Genomic DNA, 18341 nt, shown 5'->3' on the forward strand with positions numbered 1-18341 from the left:
GCTAAACTTCCATGGGATTTTGCGGGAGTCGGTAGCAATACCTCGCCGGACAAAAATCCGTCTGTGCCCTTTGGCGCCCAAATGACCTGAATGTTTCCCCCCCCCCCATGTAAGAAAATTGTATGTTCATGTCCCACTAAAACCAGGTGTTCTGGTCATTCACCTCTTTGCTGATTGCGAGATGTTGCTGCGTGCAACTTGACTTCAGAAATGTGCCGCGAAAATAATTCAATGGCTGTGAGGGCTTTCAGACATCCAGAAGTCATGAACGAGGCTGTATAATTCTTTCCACGTTTCCTTTGCCCACCTGGGGCTCGCTTGCCGTGTAGGAGTTCCAAGTAGAGCGCTTGCTTTGGGAATCTTGTGTCCGGCATGTGAGCAATGTGGTCTGCCCAACGGAGCTGGTCCAGTGTGGTCAGTGCTTCGATGCTGGGGATGTTGGCCTGATCGAGGACGCTGACGTTGGTGCGTCTGTCCTCCCAGGGGATTTGCAGGATCTTGCGGAGACATAGTTGATGGTGTTCTTCCAGCGATTTGAGGTGTCTACCATATACGGTCCATGTCTCTGAGCCATACAGGAGGGCGGGTATCACTACAGCCCTGTCGACCATGAGCTTGGAGAGCCGCAAAGCCTCCTTGATAAAATGTAACATCCCCACCGACACCTGGGAGTCCCTGGCCAAAGTGGAGGAAGAGCATCCGGGAGGGCGCTGAGCACCTCGAGTCTCGTCACCGAGAGCATGCAGAAACTAAGCGCAGGTGCATGTGGCAAACCAGCCCCACCCACCCTTTCCTTCAACGACTGTCTGTCCCACCTGTGACAGAGACTGTAATTCCTGTTTTGGACTGTTCAGTCACCTAAGAACTCACTTTTAGGGTGGAAGCAAGTCTTTCTCGATTTCGAAGGACTGCCTATGATGATGATGAAAAGTTATTTCCCTCTTTTATCAACCTTATCTATACCTTTCATTATTTTAAATACTTCTCCAGTGATATGCGTTTGCTACATGAGCATTTCTACAGAACTTGTACTTGATGCCTATATGATTTGTCGAAGTTCAACAGGGACTGAGAAACAATGAAAGAAGAAGAAATGACAGCTTGCAATTGATCGGAAAGCAAATTAATCAATGTGGGCCTGTGGTAACTCAGCAAATGAGTTATTTTTGGCTGCAAAATGAATGGCGTGACAATGTTCAACCACATTTTAACACCGAACATTTATTTAGAGCACTCCTGTTGCCTTTAGCTCATTCTCATTTCCTTGTTATCTTACTGGAGCGGCTTGCAATCTTATTAGTGCCCTGGCCAGATCAATTAGCAGCGTTTCATACAAAATTTACAGCACAGAAAGTGGTCATTCAGCCCACACTGTCCATGCCGGCCGACAAAGAGCTATCCAGCCTAATCCCACCTTCCAGCTCTTGTTCCATATCCCTGCAGGTTACAGCACTTCAAATGCACATCCAAGCACTTTTTAAATGTGGTAAGGGTTTCTGCCTCTACCACCTTTTCAGGAAGTGAGTTCCAGATCCCCACCACCCTCTAGGTGAAAACAATTCTCCTCAAATCACATCTAAACCTCCTACCACTTACTTTAAATCTATGCCCCCTGATTATTGATTTCTCTGCTAAGGGAAATAGATCCATCCTATCCACTCTAGGCCCCTCATAATTTTATACACCAGAATAAGGTCTCCGCTCAGCCTCCCCTGTTCCAAGGAAAACAAACCCAGCCTAGCCAATCTTTCCTCATAGCTAAAATTCTCCAGTCCAGGCAACATCCTAGTAAATCTCCTCTGTACCCTTTCCAGCGCAATCACATCTTTTCTGTAATGTGGTGACCAGAACTGTACACAGTATTCCAGCTGTGGCCTAACTGGTGTTTTATACAGTTCAAGCATAAACTCCCTGCTCTTATATTCAATGCCTTGGCTAATAAAGTCAAGTATCCTGTATGCCTTCTTAGCCACCTTATCTACCTGGCCTGCTACATTCAGGGTTCTGTGGACATGCACTCCAATGTCCCTTTGTTCTTCTGCACTTCTCAGTATCTGACCAATTATTGTATATTCCCTTGTCTTGACAGCTCTCCCCAAATGCATTACCTCACACTTCTCCGTTTCCATATATGGTAAAGAGGCTCCACATTTGATGAAGGACAGTGTCGCAGGTACCCATGGCCATTGACACTTGAGGCGATCTTGTCAATCACCACGCATTAACCACCTCACCTTTTTAAAAAAAAAAAGCCAGAGTAAATTTGGTGAAGCCCTCTGCCATTGCAGGGGCCTTGGCACAACCGGTGCTTATCACAATTGCATGGGCACTCTCGGGAGGCAGTTTTGCCCGTCAATGCGTAAGCAGAGCTCTCTCTTGAACAGGCCAAGTTAGGCTTGGATTCTTCTCTGCAGTCCTGCCCAAAATCTGCTGGGACAGCAGCAGAGAATCACGGAATATGTGGATGGTCAGGACTCACACTGCCGCACTGTCTGACTTGTATTTTCCTTCCCCATAGGGTTGGCAACTCTGCTTAAAAATATTCTTGCACTGGCAGGAGTCATACCTAGCACAAAGGAAGATGGTTGCGTTGGTTGGAGGCCAATCATCCCAGCCCCAGGACATCGCTGCAAAAGATCTCGACCCAAGCATATTCAGCTGCTTCATCAATGACCTTCCCTCCATCATAAGGTCAGAAGTGGGGATGTTTGCTGATGACTGCACAGTGTTCAGTTCCATTCGCAACTCCTCAGATAATGGAGCAGTCCAAGTCTGCATGCAGCAAGACCTGGACAACATTCAGACTTGGGCTGATAAGTGGTAAGTAACATTCACTCCATGCAAATGCCAGACAATGATTATCTCCAGTTAGCGAGAGTCTAACCACCGCCCCTTGACATTTAACGGCACTCCCATCGCCGAATCCCCCACCATCAACATCCTGGGGGTCACCATTGAACAGAAACTTAACTTGACCAGCCATATAAATACTGTGGCAACAAGAACGGGTCAGAGGCTGGGTATTCTGCAGCGAGTGTCTCACCTCCTGACTCCCCAAAGCCTTTCCACCATCTACGCGGCACAAGTCAGGAGTGTGATGGAATACTCTCCACTTGCCTGGATGAGTGAAGCTCCAACAACACTCAAGAAGCTCGACACCATCCAGGACAAAGCAGCCACTTGATTGGCACCCCATCCCCCACCTTCAACATTCACTCCCTCCACCACCGGCGCACCATGGCTGCAGTGTGTACCATCTACAAGATGCACTGCAGCAACTGACTGAGTCTTCTTCGACAGCACCTCCTAAACCTGTGACCTCTACCACCTAGAAGGACAAGCGCAGCAGGTGCATGGGAACACCACCACCTCCACGTTCCCCTCCAAGTCACACACCATCCTGACTTGGAAATACATCGCCATTCCTTCATCGTCGCTGGGTCAAAATCCTGGAACTCATTCCCTAACAGCACTGTGGGAGTACCTTCACCACACGGACTGCAGCGGTTCAAGAAGGCAGCTCACCACCACCTTCGCAAGGGTAATTAGGGACGGGCAATAAATGCTGGCCCGCCAGCAACGCCCACAGTTTGGAATGAATAAAGAAAAAGGTTGCGTCACATCACCGCCAACCGCCCCACCCTCACGTTCTCGTTATTGGTCGCCGGACCTGTCCATCCTCATAGGGCTCCGCCTTCCTACTCTGATTGGAAAGTGAGCAGATTCTTTGTGAACTAATTGGATGATGATTGGTCACCGTCCAGCCTCTTTCCCCAACTCCAATATTATTATAACTATCAACAAAAGTGATCAAATTTTCGTTTTTAAATACACACGTTTGTTAACGCCCCGGTGATTTTTCTTCTGTGTTTTGCTCACAGCAGTTTCCTGGAGATTATTCTTCATTCCTGGAGATTCCAGGCCAATTCTGCAGGGTTGGCAACCCAGCTCCCCTGCCAATCCCTGCTGGGACTGCGGCTGACCTCTGCATCCCTGCCTGTTGCACATAAGGGCCGGGGATGGGAGAGAAGGGAATTAGTCAGAAACCAGGTCCTTAGCTGATTTTCCACCTGCCCAATCTGCTTTACCGCTGCCTCCTGGGGCTGCCACGGGGTAGGTGGCAGTAATGGTCGTGAGGTGCCCCCATGGAGGGAGAGGTCCGAGTAGCAGCCTCCTCCCTTCCGAGGATGAGAGGGCTGTCCTACAAGGAGAGACCGAGTATAATGGGCCTGTATTCTTTGGCGTTTCGAAGAATGTGAGGTGATCTCACTGAAATATATAACATTCTTGGAGGGCTGGACAGGGTAGGTGCTGAGAGGTGATTTTCCCAGGTTGGAGAGTCTAGAACTAGGGGGTATAGTCTCAGGATAAGGGGTCGGCCATCTAGCACTGAGACGTGGGAAATTTCTTCACTCAGAGGGTTGTGAATCTTTGGAGAGGGCTGTGGCTGTTCAGTTGATGAATATGTTCAAGATGGGTTCGATAGATTTTTGGGCACGATGGGAATCAAGGGATATGGAGTTCAGTGGGACAATTGATGTCGATCAGCCATGGTATTGAATGACAGAGCGGGCTCGAGGGGCCATATGGACTTACTCCTGCTCCTATTTTCCGGCCTCAAGGCATACCCTCTGACGGACCCAGTCTCGGCCAAGGCCTTCAGTGGGCCTCAGATTCTGATCTTGGGGGCCCAATAGCCCCTTTAAAGGCCCTCGCCGCCTCTCTCTGCGCAGCATAGATACTGTAGCAGCACCATTTGGATTCTCCTCTTGGTACTGCTGGGCTCCCACTTGGCCACAGGAACCCTGCCGGGAGCCCAACGTGCATCTCCAATGACCCCCGACCCATGGAAATGGGTCAGTGGTTGGGGCAAGTCCAACCATGGTCCTGAAGAGGGGAATCCCAGCCTCAAACAGTTAGCCAGACAAGAACCAGGAAATGGGAAATGCAGTTTCTGCACTCAGTGTAAATATACCGTAAAAGACCAACATTAAACTATTTAAGGTTTGGAGAAAGAATGCCTTCAAAATAATTGTCCATTTTACAGGCATAAAACGGGTGCCAAAGTGTCCAGACGCGATGGGCCGAATGGCCTCCCTCTGTGCTGTCCTATTCTATGATCCTAGGAAATGTGATCCATCGGATTAGACCACTTTTGCACAGCCTGACACTGTGATCAGGTGCTATATCAATGTGCATTCTTTCTATGCTATCCCATCTACTGAGGAGGCATATAATAGCAGAGTGTGTAATGTAGGAAGATTGTGGAGTCCACAAAACACGGTGCTACGTGAATTTCTGTTAGCTACTGGTCCACAGATTGTTAGCGAGCATTTTTATGAGGTACATATTCTCCAGAAGGTTCTGATAAACAGCTGCAGGGCACTGTAATTATACAGGGCCCTGCTGAGACCGCACCTGGAGTATTGTGTACAGTTTTGATCTCCTCATCTAAGGAAGGATATACTTGCCATAGAGGGAGTGCAACGAAGGTTCACCAGACTGATCCTGGGATGAGGGGGATTGTCCTATGAGGAGAGATTGAGTAGGCCTATATTCTCGAAAGTTTAGAAGAATGAGAGGTGATCTCATTGAAACATACAAAATTCTTACAGGTTTGACAGGGTAGATGCGGGGAGGATGTTTCCCCTGGCTGGGGAGTCTCGAACCAGGGGGTCACACAGTCTCAAAATAAGCCATTTAGAACTAAGATGAGGAGAAACTTCTTCACTCAGAGGGTGGTGAATCTCTGGAATTCTGTACCCCAGAGGGCTGTGGAGGCTAGGTCATTGAGTATATTCAAGACAGAGATCGATAGGTTTTTGGATATTAATGGGGATAGTACAGCAAAATGGAGTTGAGGTAGAAGATCAACCGTGGATGGCGGAGCAGGCTCGAGGGGCTGAATGGCTTACTCCTGCACCTATTTCTTATGTTCCTATGTCAGGTTGATTGTTCCCCTGAAAACAGAAGGATTTATTGGCCTGTCAGAAGATATATTCCATTTGTACTTGTAGTCCTGCAAGATTAAAAATAACAATTTGAATCAGCATAAAAACATACGTGGTATATAGACAGTAAATACTATATCAAGTTGTTAAGTCAATCTCCTGTTCCAGTTCAAGAATACAGATAGGAACAGAAGGAGGCCATTTCGCCAATTGATCCTGCTCCGCCATTCCTTTAGATCATGGTTGATCTGTATCTTAACTCTATTTACCTGCCTTGGTTCCGTAATCCTAATACATTTGCCTAACAAAACTGTATCTCAGTTTTAAAATTTTCAATTGCCCCGCACCCAGCCTCAGCAGCTTTTTGGGGGAGAGAGTTACAGATTCCTACGAGCCTTTGTGTGAAGAAGTGTTTCCTGACATCACCCCTTCAACGGCCTGGCTCCAATTTTAAGATTAAGCCCCCTTGTTCTAGACTCCCCCACCAGAGGGAATAGTTTCTCTTAATCTACCCGATCAACTCCTTTAATCATCTTAAACTCTGTTATGTATTACACTACCACCAGCGGGCCTACCTGTTGGAGTCCCAAGTGATGTCAGCATCTCAGGGTATACAAGTAGGCCACCCATGAGGTACCTGCACTCTTGGAGTCTTATTAAAGGAGCTAAGGTCACACTTGCTCATTGTACAGAGCACTCAGTTTCATCCTTTATAATGAGCATAGCAATTGGCGACAAGATAACGAACAACCGCGCGAAAATGCAAAGAACAGTTAGTATCCTGCAGAAGTTCTCAGAAGGGGATGATTAGGAGGCTTTCGTGGAGAGACTCGACCAATACTTTGTGGCCAACGAGCTGGAAGGGGACGAGAATGCTACCAAACGAAGGGCGATCCTCCTAACTGTCTGTGGGGCAACAATCTATGGCCTCATGAAGAACCTCCTAGCTCCAGCAAAACCAACAGAGAAATCCTGTGAAGAATTATGTACGCTGGTCCGGGAGCACGTAAATCCTAAGGAAAGCGTTTTGATGGTGAGATATTGGTTCTACACGTGTCAACGATCGGAGGGCTAGGAAGTGGCGAGCTATGTCGCCGAATTAAGGCACCTTGCAGGACATTGTGAGTTTGAGGGATTCCTAGAACAAATGCTTAGAGACTTTTTTGCACTGGGCATTGGCCATGAGACAATCCTTCGCGAACTGTTGACTGTAGAAACTCCGAATCTAAGTAAAGCCATAACGATAGTCCAGGCATTTATGTCCACTAGCGACAACACCAAACAGATTTCGCAGAGTAAAGAAGTTTCGGCCAGTACTGTGCATAAAGTAACGTCGGTTTCGAGCAGAAATATACATGGCAGAACGTACACGCCGGCTGCTGCTGCCCGACCTCAGATGACTAAGAGCCACCATCAATTGTTAATGCGAGGCAGCTAACACCTTGTTGGCTTGTGGAGGTGATCATCGGCCCCATCAATGCCGCTTCAAGCACTATGCGTGCAACGGTTGCAGAACAATGGGACACCTCCAGTGAATGTGCAGGCAAGCTGAAAACCCTGCAAACCACCACGTTGCAGAGGAAGATAGATCCACTGTGGATCAGGCTGAATTAGAGACTTGTACCGAGGAGGCCAAAGTGTACGGGGTACACACATTCACTACGAAATGTCCACTAATAACGTTGAAATTTGAACTGAACGGTATTCCAGTATCTATGGAACTGGACACAGGAGCAAGTCAATCCATAATGAGTAAAAAGGCCTTCGACAGGCTGTGGGGCAAAAAAGCAGACAGGCCTAAGCTCAGCCCCATTCACACCAAACTAAGGACTTACACCAAGGAACTAATCCCTGTAATTTGCAGTGCAGAGGTCAAAGTCTCCTATTACAGAGCAGTACGCAAACTCCCGCTGTAGATTGTGCCACGGGATGGCCCCACGTTGTTTGGCAGAAGCTGGCTGGGAAAAATCCGCTGGAACTGGGATGACATCCGAGCGCTTTTGTCCATCGACGACGCCTCATGTGCCCAGGTTCTGAGAAAGTTCCCATCGTTGTTCGAGCTAAGCATTGGAAGCTTCTCGGGGGCGAAAGTGCAAATCCATTTAGTTCCCGGTATGCGACCCATCCACCACAAGGCACGGGCAGTGCCGTCCATGATGCGTGAGAAAGTGGAAATTGAGCTGGACAGGCTGTAGCGAGAAGGCATCATAGCGCCGGTGGAACTCAACGAGTGGGCTAGTCCGATTGTCCCGGTACTTAAAGGGGACGGCACGGTTCGAATTTGTGGGGACTATAAAGTAACGGTTAACCGTTTTTCACTACAGGACCAGTACACGCTACCCAAGGCAGACGACCTATTCGCGACCCTGGCTGGAGGGAAGACGTTCACCAAGCTGGGCCTGACCTCGGCCTACATGATGCAGGATCTGGAGGAGTCTTTGAAAGGTCTCACCTGCATCAACACGCACAAAGGTCTGTTCATCTATAACCGGTGCCGGTTCGGGATTTGGTTGGCCGCGGCTATCTTCCAACGGAACATGGAGAACCTGCTAAAGTCGGTTCCTCGCCCCGTGGTTTTCCAGGTTTTACTGGTTACAGGTCAGGACACCATTGAGCACTTGAAGAATCTGGAAGAGGTTCTTAGTCGGTTGGATCGCATGGGGCTCAGGTTGAAATGCCTGAATTATGTTTTCCTGGCGCAGGAGGTCGAGTTCTTGGGAAGAAGAATCACGGCAAATGGCATCAGACCCACCGACGCCAAGACGGAGGCCATCAAGTACACGCCAAGACCACAGAACGTGACGGAGCTACTGTCGTTCCTGGGACTCCTTAACTATTTCGGTAATTTCCTACCTGGGTTAAGCACCCTGCTAGAACCCCTACATGTGCTACTGCGCAAGGGAGATGACTGGGTATGGGGGAATTCACAAGAGGCTGCCTTTAAGAAAGCCAGAAATCTGTTGTGTTCAAACAAACTGCTTGTCCTGTATAACCCTTGTACAAGATTAGTGCTAGCTTGAGATGCGTCGTCATACGGGGTCGGGTGTGTGTTACAACAGGCTAACGAATCGGAGATCTTGCAACCGGTCGCTTATGCGTCCAGGAGTTTGCCCAAGGCCGAAAGGGCCAACAGCATGATTGAAAAAGAGGCTCTGGCGTGCGTTTATGGGGTAAAAAAAGTGCACTAGTTCTTATTTGGCCTCAAGTTTGAGTTTGAAACTGACCACAAGCCGCTCATATCGCTGTTCTCTGAGAGCAAAGGGATTAACACCAATGCCTCTGCCCTTAACCAAAGATTAGCGCTCATACTGTCGGCATACAACTATGTAATCCGCCACAGACCGGGCACAGAGAACTGCGCAGATGCTCTCAGTCGGCTGACATTGCCCACCACCGGGGTGGAAATGGCACAGCCAGTGGACTTGCTCATGGTCACGGAGGCATTCAAAAATGAATGCATCCGGCCTGCCAGATCAGGACCTGGACCAGCCAGGATCCTTTACTGTCCTTGTTAAAAAACTGTTTTGTCCACGGGAGCTGGTCCAGTGTCCCAGCAGGGATGCAGAAGGCGATTAAGCCATTCCACAGGCACAAAGACGAAATGTCCCAGCAGGCGGACTGTCTGTTGTGGGGCAATCGCGTGGTCTTGCCCAAGAAAGGCAGAGATACGTTCATATGTGTACTGCACAGCACCCACCCAGGCATTGTAATGAAGAAAGCCATAGCCAGATCCCATGTGTGGTGGCCAGGCATCGACTCACATTTAGAGTCATGCGTGCACCAATGCAACACTTGCTCTCAGCTGAGCAATGCACCCAGAGAGGCAACGCTAAGTTTGTGGTCGTGGCCCTCCAAACCGTGGTCAAGGATCCACGTGGACTATGCGGGTCCATTTCTAGGCAAAATGTTTTTGGTTGTCGTGAACGCTTACGCAAAATGCATTGAATGTGCGATAATGTCTGTCAGCACGTCCGCGGCCACTATTGAAAGACTACAAGCCATGTTTGCCATGCACAACTTGCCTGATGTCCTAGTCAGCGACAATGGGCCGTGCTTCGCCAGTGCTGAATTCAAGGAATTCATGACCTGCAATGGGATCAAACACGTCACATCTGCCCCACTCAAGCCCACATCCAACGGCCAGGTAGAATGAGCAGTTCAGACTGTATGTCCTTACTATACAGTATAAATGCACACGAGGCCCACACTTGAGAGAAGGTCACTCTGTGACCAGTTACCTTTATTACCAAGACCTCAAGTGATGAAGGTGGGTGAAGCTTCCGCTTTTTTACCTGAAAGTCCAGGTTAGGAGTGTCTCCCACAAGTTCACCCCCTTGTGGTCAATGTTCTCAAGGTGTACAACTTAGGTCAGCTAATACATGGGTTACAATGATAGTTGAATACATGACTTCACCTCCCCCCAAATTCTTATTGGGATCACAGGTTAAGTCTCTCTGGTGGTTTACGCTCCCTTGTAGGGCGCCTGAGTTGGGGCTCCGGTTGTTGGACGCTGGCCTGAGTGCCTGCTGTTTGCGGTGCCTCAGGCCTGTCCGGACTGCACACAGTGACTGGGCTCTCCTCCACTTGGTTCCGGTGTTCGGTCACCTGTGGCGGAGTAAACACTACATCGTGTTCTTCCTCTGCTTCTTCTATGGGGTTGCTGAACCTCCTTTTAGTTTGATCCACATGTTTGTGGCAGATTTGTCCATTGGTAAGTTTAACTACCAAAACCCTATTCCCCTCTTTGGCAATCATAGTGCCTGCAAGCCATTTGGGCCTTGCAGCGTAATTAAGGACAAAAACAGGGTCATTGTCATCAATACATTGCGCCCTCGCATTCCTGTCATGGTAGTCACAATGTGACTGATGCCTGCTCTCAAGAATTTATTTCGTAGTAGGGTGTATAAAGGATATCCTGGTTTTGAGCATCCTTTTCATTAGCAGCTCTGCGGGTGGAACCCCTGTGAGTGAGTGTGGTCGGGATCTATTGGCCAACAGGAGGCATGATAAGTGGCTTTGTAGGGAACCCCCTTGGATTCTGAGCATCCCCTATTTGATTATCTGCACTACTCGTTCCGCCTGGCCATTTGAGGCTGGCTTGAACAGTGCCGTTCTGACATGGTTGATTCCATTGCCTGCCATGAAGTCCTGGAATTCAATGCTTCTGAAGCATGGGCCATTGTCGCTGACCAAGACGTCCGGTAGACCATGGGCGGCGAACATTGCCCGTAGACTCTCTACCGTGGCAGAGGATGTGCTTGAATTTAAAATGGCACACTCAATCCATTTGGAGTAGGTGTCGACTACAACCAAAAACATTTTTCCCATGAAAGGACCTGCGTAGTCCACATGGATGCGTGACCGTGGCTTGGCGGGCCAGGACCAGGGACTAAGGGGGGCTTCCTTGGGTGCATTGCCCAGCTTAGCACACGTGTTGCACATGCGAACACAAAGTTCCAGGTCTGCATCTATCCCTGGCCACCAAACGTGTGACCTGGCAATTGCCTTCATCATTACAATGTCCGGGTGCTCATTGTGAAGTTCTCTGATAAACACCTCTCTGCCCCTCTGGGGCATGACTACTCGGTTTCCCCACAGTAGGCAATCGGCCTGAATTGAGAGTTCATCCTTGCGCCGATGAAACGGTTTAAATTCCTCAGGGCATGCCTCGTACGTGGCTGCCCAGTCCCCATTCAGGACACAGTTCTTAACTAAAGACAGCAGCGGGTCTTTATTTGTCCAGACTTTAATCTGATGGGCTGTCACAGGTGAGCCTTTGCTTTCGAAAGCTTCAACAGCCATGACCATCTCAGCATCATGCTCAGTTTCCCCCTCAGTGGTGGCTAGTGGGAGCCTGCTGAGTGCATAGGCCCCGTTTTCAGTGCCCAGTCTGCCGAATTGTGTAGTCATAGGCAGCTAACGTAAGTGCCCACCTCTATATGCGGGCCGATGCATTCGCATTTATGGCCTTGTTGTTGGCCAAAAGGGACATTAGAGGTTTGAGATCTATCTCCAGCTCAACTTTCCTGCCAAACAGGTACTGGTGCATATTTTTCTACTGCATATAGACATGCTAGCGCTTCCTTTTCTACCATCCCGTAGCCCTTTTCTGCCTGGGACAGACTTCTGGAGGCATAAGTTACCGGCTGTAACTGACCATTGGCATTCACATGCTGCAACACACACCCAACCCCATAGGACGAGGAATCGCACGTTAACACAAGTTTCTTACACGGATCATATAACGTTAACAGTTTGTTGAAGCATAACAAGTTGCGTGCTCTATCAAAAGCCCTTTCCTGGCTGTCCCCCCAGAGCCAATCGCGACCTTTGCATAGGAGCATGTGTAGTGGCTCTAACAGCGTGCTCAATTTGGAATGAAAATTACCAAAATAGTTCAGGAGCCCCAAGAATGAACGCAGCTCCATCGTGTTATGGGGTCTGGGTGCTCTCTGGATCGCTTCCGTTTTGGACGCAGTGGGTCTGATCCCGTCTGTTGCTACCCTCCTCCCCAGGAATTCTACCTCTGGAGCTAAGAAGATGCACTTTGCCTTTTTCAGTTGCAGTCCTACCCGGTCCAGTCTGCGTAGCACCTCCTCCAGGTTATGGAGGTGTTCTTCAGTATTGTATCCCATGACGAGAACGTCGTCTTGAAAAACCACCGTCCTTGGAATCGACTTGAGTAGGCTTTCCATATTTCGCTGAAAGAAATATGGAAAGCCGAACGAATCCCGAACAGACATCTGTTGTACTCAAACAACCCCTTGTGTGTGGTGATGGTGGTCATCTTCTTCGACTCACTCGCCAGCTCCTGGGTCATGTAAGCTGAGGTCAGGTCCAATTTTGAAAAAAGTTTGCCACCGGATCGTGTCGCAAAGAGGTCCTCCGCTCTCGGTAGCGGCTACTGGTTTTGGAGTGACACCCGATTGATGGTGGCCTTGTAATCGCCACATAGCCTGACCGACCCATCCGCCTTGAGCACCGGCACGATCGGGATCGCCCAGTCACTGACTTCGACTGGCGAGATGATGCCTTCCCTCAGCAGGCGGTCCAATTCGCATTCTATCTTTTCTACCATCACGTACGGCACTGCTCTGGCCTTGTGGTGTACTGGCCTGGTGTCCGGGTTTATGTGAATCACTACCTTGGCCCCCATGAAAATGCCGATGCCGGGTTGAAATAATGAGTCAAATTTGTCCAGGACCTGTGAGCATGATACTCGCTCCACAGAAGAAATTGCATTGACATCGCCCCATTTCCAGTTCATGACAGCAAGCCAACTCTTCCCCAGTAGTGAGGGACCATCCCCCAGGACAGTCCAGAGTGGCAACCTGTTCTCCGAATCTTTATGGGTCACGACTACCATGGCGCTGCCTAGCACTGGAATGATCTCCTTTGTATATGTCCGTAGCTGTGCGTCAATCGGCAATAATTTTGGCATCCTGGCCTTGGACACCCACAAACTTTTGAACTGTTTGATACTCATCAGGGACTGGCTGGCCCCCGTGTCTAGCTCCATTAATACTGGGATGCCATTGAGGAGCACTTTCATCATTTTTGGTGGCGTCCTGGTATATGAACTGCATATGTGCTCCACATGAACTCGCTGAACTTCAGCTTCCAGTGATTTCCCCCAGTATTCATTTGGCCTTGTAGGGCTTACATCGGGCCCGTCCTCCTCATACATCAACCTGGCTGCAGGCTTCCTGCACATACGTTCCAACTGACCACTGACTTTGCAGTTTCGGCAGGTATATTGATGATACCTGCAAGCTCTGGCTGGATGTTTGCCTCCACACTCCAGTATGAGCTGGAGGCCCCGCTGTTGGAAACAACAGGTCCAGTACCAGTCAATCGTCTCTGACTGTCTCTGTAACTGTCCTCAAGCGCACCATTAACAGGTGTTGATGGCCCCTTTACTGGCCGCATTGTCCTTTGTGATGGCATGAATCGCCGTTCAGCTAGCCATTGTCTCTGTTGAATTCCCGCTTTGGGTTCAACTACATGCTGTTGTATGTCCGATTGCCCTTGTCTGCCTTGAGAACTTTGTGCCGTGTTAACAATGTTGACTCCCTGGTCGTTGGCCGCATTTGAGCCAAGATTTTTGTCATACATCATTCTGGTCTCTTCCTCCCCTGAGATAAAAGTCTGGGCTATCAGAGCCGCCGCTTCCAAGGTCAAGTCTTTGGTCTCAATCAGTTTCCTGAAAATCCAGCGTGCCCCATGCCCTCAATAAAAAAATCTCGCAGCATCTCCGCTCTGCATGCATCTGGGAACTTACATAGATTCGCCAGTCGCCGGAGATCTGCCACGAAGTCTGGAACGCTTTGCCCTTCTCGCCGCCGGTGCGTGTAAAACCGGTGTCTCGCCATGTGCATGCTGCTCGCCGGTTTAAGGTGTTCCCCGATCAATTTACTGAGCTTTTCGAATGTCTTGGTCTGCCGGCTTCTCTGGCGCTAGAAGGTCCTTCATCAGGGTGTACGTTCTGGATCCACAAACCGTCAGGAGATGAGTCCTGCGTTTGTCGGCTGAATCCTGTCCCAACCATTCCTTAATGACAGAACTTTGCTGTAGTCTCTCAATAAAGTCGTCCCAATCATCACCAACACAGTACCTCTCTTCTGTGCTGCTAGTGGCCATGCTCGCGTGGTTTAAATCCCAGTTTCTCGTCGCCAATGATATGTCCTTACTATACAGTATAAATGCACACGAGGCCCATATTTGAGAGAAGGTCATTCTGTGACCAGTTACCTTTATTACCAAGACCTCAAGTGATGAAGGTGGATGGAGCTTCCCCTTTTATACCTGAAAGTCCAGGTTAGGAGTTCACCCCCTTGTGGTCAATGTTCTCAAGGTGTACAACTTAGGTCAGCTTATATATGGTTTACAATGATCGTTGAATACATGACACAGACCATCAAGCTGCGCTTGAAACATGTGTCGGAAGGTTCGCTGCAGACCCGGCTGTCCCGAGTGCTGCTCAGCTACTGCACCAGACCCCATTCACTCACCAGGGTTCCCCCAGCCGAGCTGCTCATGAAAAAGGTGCTCAAAACAAGGCTCTCTCTTGTCCACCCTGATCGCCATGATCACGTGGAGGGCAAGCGGCATGTAGTGTGTACCATGACCACGCAAATTTGTCACGCGACATTAAGATCAATGATCCTGTGTTTGTGCTCAATTATGGACATGGTCCCAAATGGCTCACTGGTACGGTCACAGTCAAAAAGGGGAGTAGGGGGGGTTTCAGGTCAAATTGGCCAATGGACACACGCACAGAAAGCATTTGGACCAAATCAAATTGCAGTTCACCAACAGCTGCAAACAACCCAAAGAAGACACCACCAACTTTGACCCTCCAACACACACACGTGGCGACTGACATCATGGTTCACCACGAAGTCGAACTCACCATCTCCAGCAGCCCGGCAAGGCCGGCTGCCCAACAGCCCAGTGAAGAACTGACCAACTCACCCACACCCACATTTGTAGTAAGACGATCGACAAGGAGCGAAAAGCCCCAGATCGCCTCACCTTGTAAATAAGTGTACTGTTGACTTCACGGGGAAGTGATGTTATGTATTTAACCCCTTGTAACCTGTATTACACTACCACCAGAGGGCCTAGGGATCCCAGCATCCTTTGGGAGCACGGTATGTAGGCCACCCACGAGGTACCAGCACTCTGGTGTCTTATTAAAGGAGCTAAGGTCACATTTGCTCATTGTACACAGTTTCATCCTTTATAATGAGCATAGCAAACTCCTCAATTAGACTGCCTTTTAATCCAAGGGAGGAAGGTTGGATTTTAACCCTACCACATTGAAACTGGGTGTGTGGTTTAAAATGCCCCAAGGTGAGTTAGCCATCAGAAAGCTGCCTGAATCCCACTGTATCCGATTTTAGCCTATTCTTTGGAGTAGGTGGTAAAGGCACCATCTTTGAGCATCTCTCACAAAACCTGCTTCCAAATCCTTTCAGTGGCCATCTTGATTGTTCAACCATCTCATCTCATGCCCCTACAAACAACGTTTTCTAATGTCAGAAATTCCTAAAAGCCAATGCAAAACTTTTCAATAAGCTCATCCATCATCATCATCATAGGCAGTCCCTCGGAATCAAGGAAGACTTGCTTGCACTCTAAACATGAGTGTAGTGTAGTGTAAAGATAAACAGAGTGGGTCAGGAAGGGACAGAAAGGTTAATAAATGTAATAGGGCATCAGTGACTAAAGTGACATCAGGGAAAAATAGAAAAATGTTAATGCTAAAGACACTATTATCAGAATGCACAAAGCATTCACTACAAAATAGATGAATTAATAACGCAGATAGAAATGAATAATTTTGATTTAATAGCCATTACAGAGACATGGTTGCAGATTGACCAAGGTTGTCAACTAAATATTCCAGGATATTTGACCTTTAGAAGAGACAGGGAGAATGAAAAAGGAGGAGGTTTAGCCCTGATAATAAATGAGACAATAAACTCAGTAGAGAGAAAGGATCTTGGCTCGAAAAAACTAAATGTAGAATCAGTTTGGGTGGAGCTAAGCAACAATAAGGGGCAGAAAGCAAAGTTGGGGTAGACCCTAGGCCCTCGAACAGTGGTTGTAGTTTCGAGCAGAGTATAAATCAATAATTTAGGGTTGCATGTAACAAACGTAATACAGTAATCATGGGGAACTTTAACTTTCATCTAGAGTGGGCAATCCAAATTTGCAGAAATAGTGTAGAGGAAGAGTTCATGGAATGCATTCAAAAGATAGTTTTCTAGATCAGTACGTCAAGGAACCTATAAGGGAATCGTTTATTTTAGATCTAGTACTGAGCAATGAGACAGGCTTAATTAATAATCTCTGGGATGCAGTGATAATAATATGATAGAATTTTATGCTGAGTTTGAGAGTGATTTAGTTAAGTATGGAACTAGAGTCCTAAACGTGAAGAAAGCAAACTACGTAGCTATGAGCTGCAAGTTGGCCAAGGTAGGTTGGAAAACTAGATTAATGGATATGACAGAGAAAAGTAATGGCAAGCATTTAAATAAATAATTCATAATTCGCAACAAAGATACATACATTCCCCAAGGAATAAAAACACCGCGGAAAAAATGGTCCAACCGTGGCAAACAAGAGAAATTAAAGATAGTGTTAGATTGAAGGAAGAGGCTTATAATATTACCAAAAAGAGTAGTAAGCCTGAGGATTGGGAGAATTTTAGAGTTCAGCAAAGGAGGACCAAGAAATTGATAAAGAAAGGGAAAATAGAATGAGAATAAACTTGCGAGAGACATAAAATCAAACTGTAAAAGCTTCTATAGCTATGTAAAAAGAAAATAATTAGCAAAAGTAAACATGGGTCCCTTACAGGCTGAGACGAGAGAAATTATAATGGGGAAAAAGGAAATGGCAGAGAAACCTCCGCCTATCTAGCAAGAATGAGGAACTGAAAGAAATTAGTGTTACTAAAAAAATAGCACTGGAGGAATTAATGGGACTGAAATCCAATAAATCCCCTGGACCTGATAGTCTACACCCGAGAGTTTTAAAGGAGGCAGCTACAGAGATAGTGAATGCATTCGTTGTCATCTTCCAAAATTCCATAAATTCTAGAATGGTTCCCACAGATTGGAAGGTAGCAAATGTAACCCCACTATTTAAGAATGGAGGGAGAGAGAAAACGAGGAACTACAGACCAGTTAGCCTGACATCAGCAGCAGGGAAAAAGCTAGAAACTATTATTAGGGGGTAATATATTAGCATGGATAGAGGATTGGCTAACGAACAGAAAACAGAGAGTAGGGATAAATGGTTCATTCTCAGGTTGGCAATCAGTAACCATTGGTGTGCCTCAGGGATCAGTGCTGGGACCACAACTATTTACAATCTATATTAACGACTTGGAGGAAGGGACCGAGTGTAATGTAGCCAAGTTTGCTGACGATACAAAGATGGAGGAAAAGCAATGTGTGAGGAGGACACACAAAATCTGCAAAAGGACATGGACAGGCTAAGTGAGTGGGCAAAAATTTGGCAGATGGAGTATAATGTTGGAAATTAATGTTGGCAGAAAAAATCAAAGAGCAAGTTATTATTTAAATGGAGAAAGATTGCAAAGTACTGCAGTACAGCGGGAGCTGGGGGTACTTGTGCATGAAACACAAAAGATTATATGCAGGTACAGCAAGTGATCAAGAAGGCTAATGGAATCTTGGCCTTTATTGCAAAGGGGATGGAATAAAAAAGCAGGGAAGCCTTGCTATAGTTGTACAGGATTGGTGAGGCCACACCTGGAATACTGCCTGCAGTTTTGGTTTCCATAGTTACGAAAGGATATACTTGCTTTGGAGGCAGTTCAGAGAAGGTTCACTAGGTTGATTCCAGAGCTGA

This window comes from Pristiophorus japonicus, chromosome 6 (genome assembly GCF_044704955.1).
Source record: "Pristiophorus japonicus isolate sPriJap1 chromosome 6, sPriJap1.hap1, whole genome shotgun sequence".
Taxonomy (NCBI): domain Eukaryota; kingdom Metazoa; phylum Chordata; class Chondrichthyes; family Pristiophoridae; genus Pristiophorus; species Pristiophorus japonicus.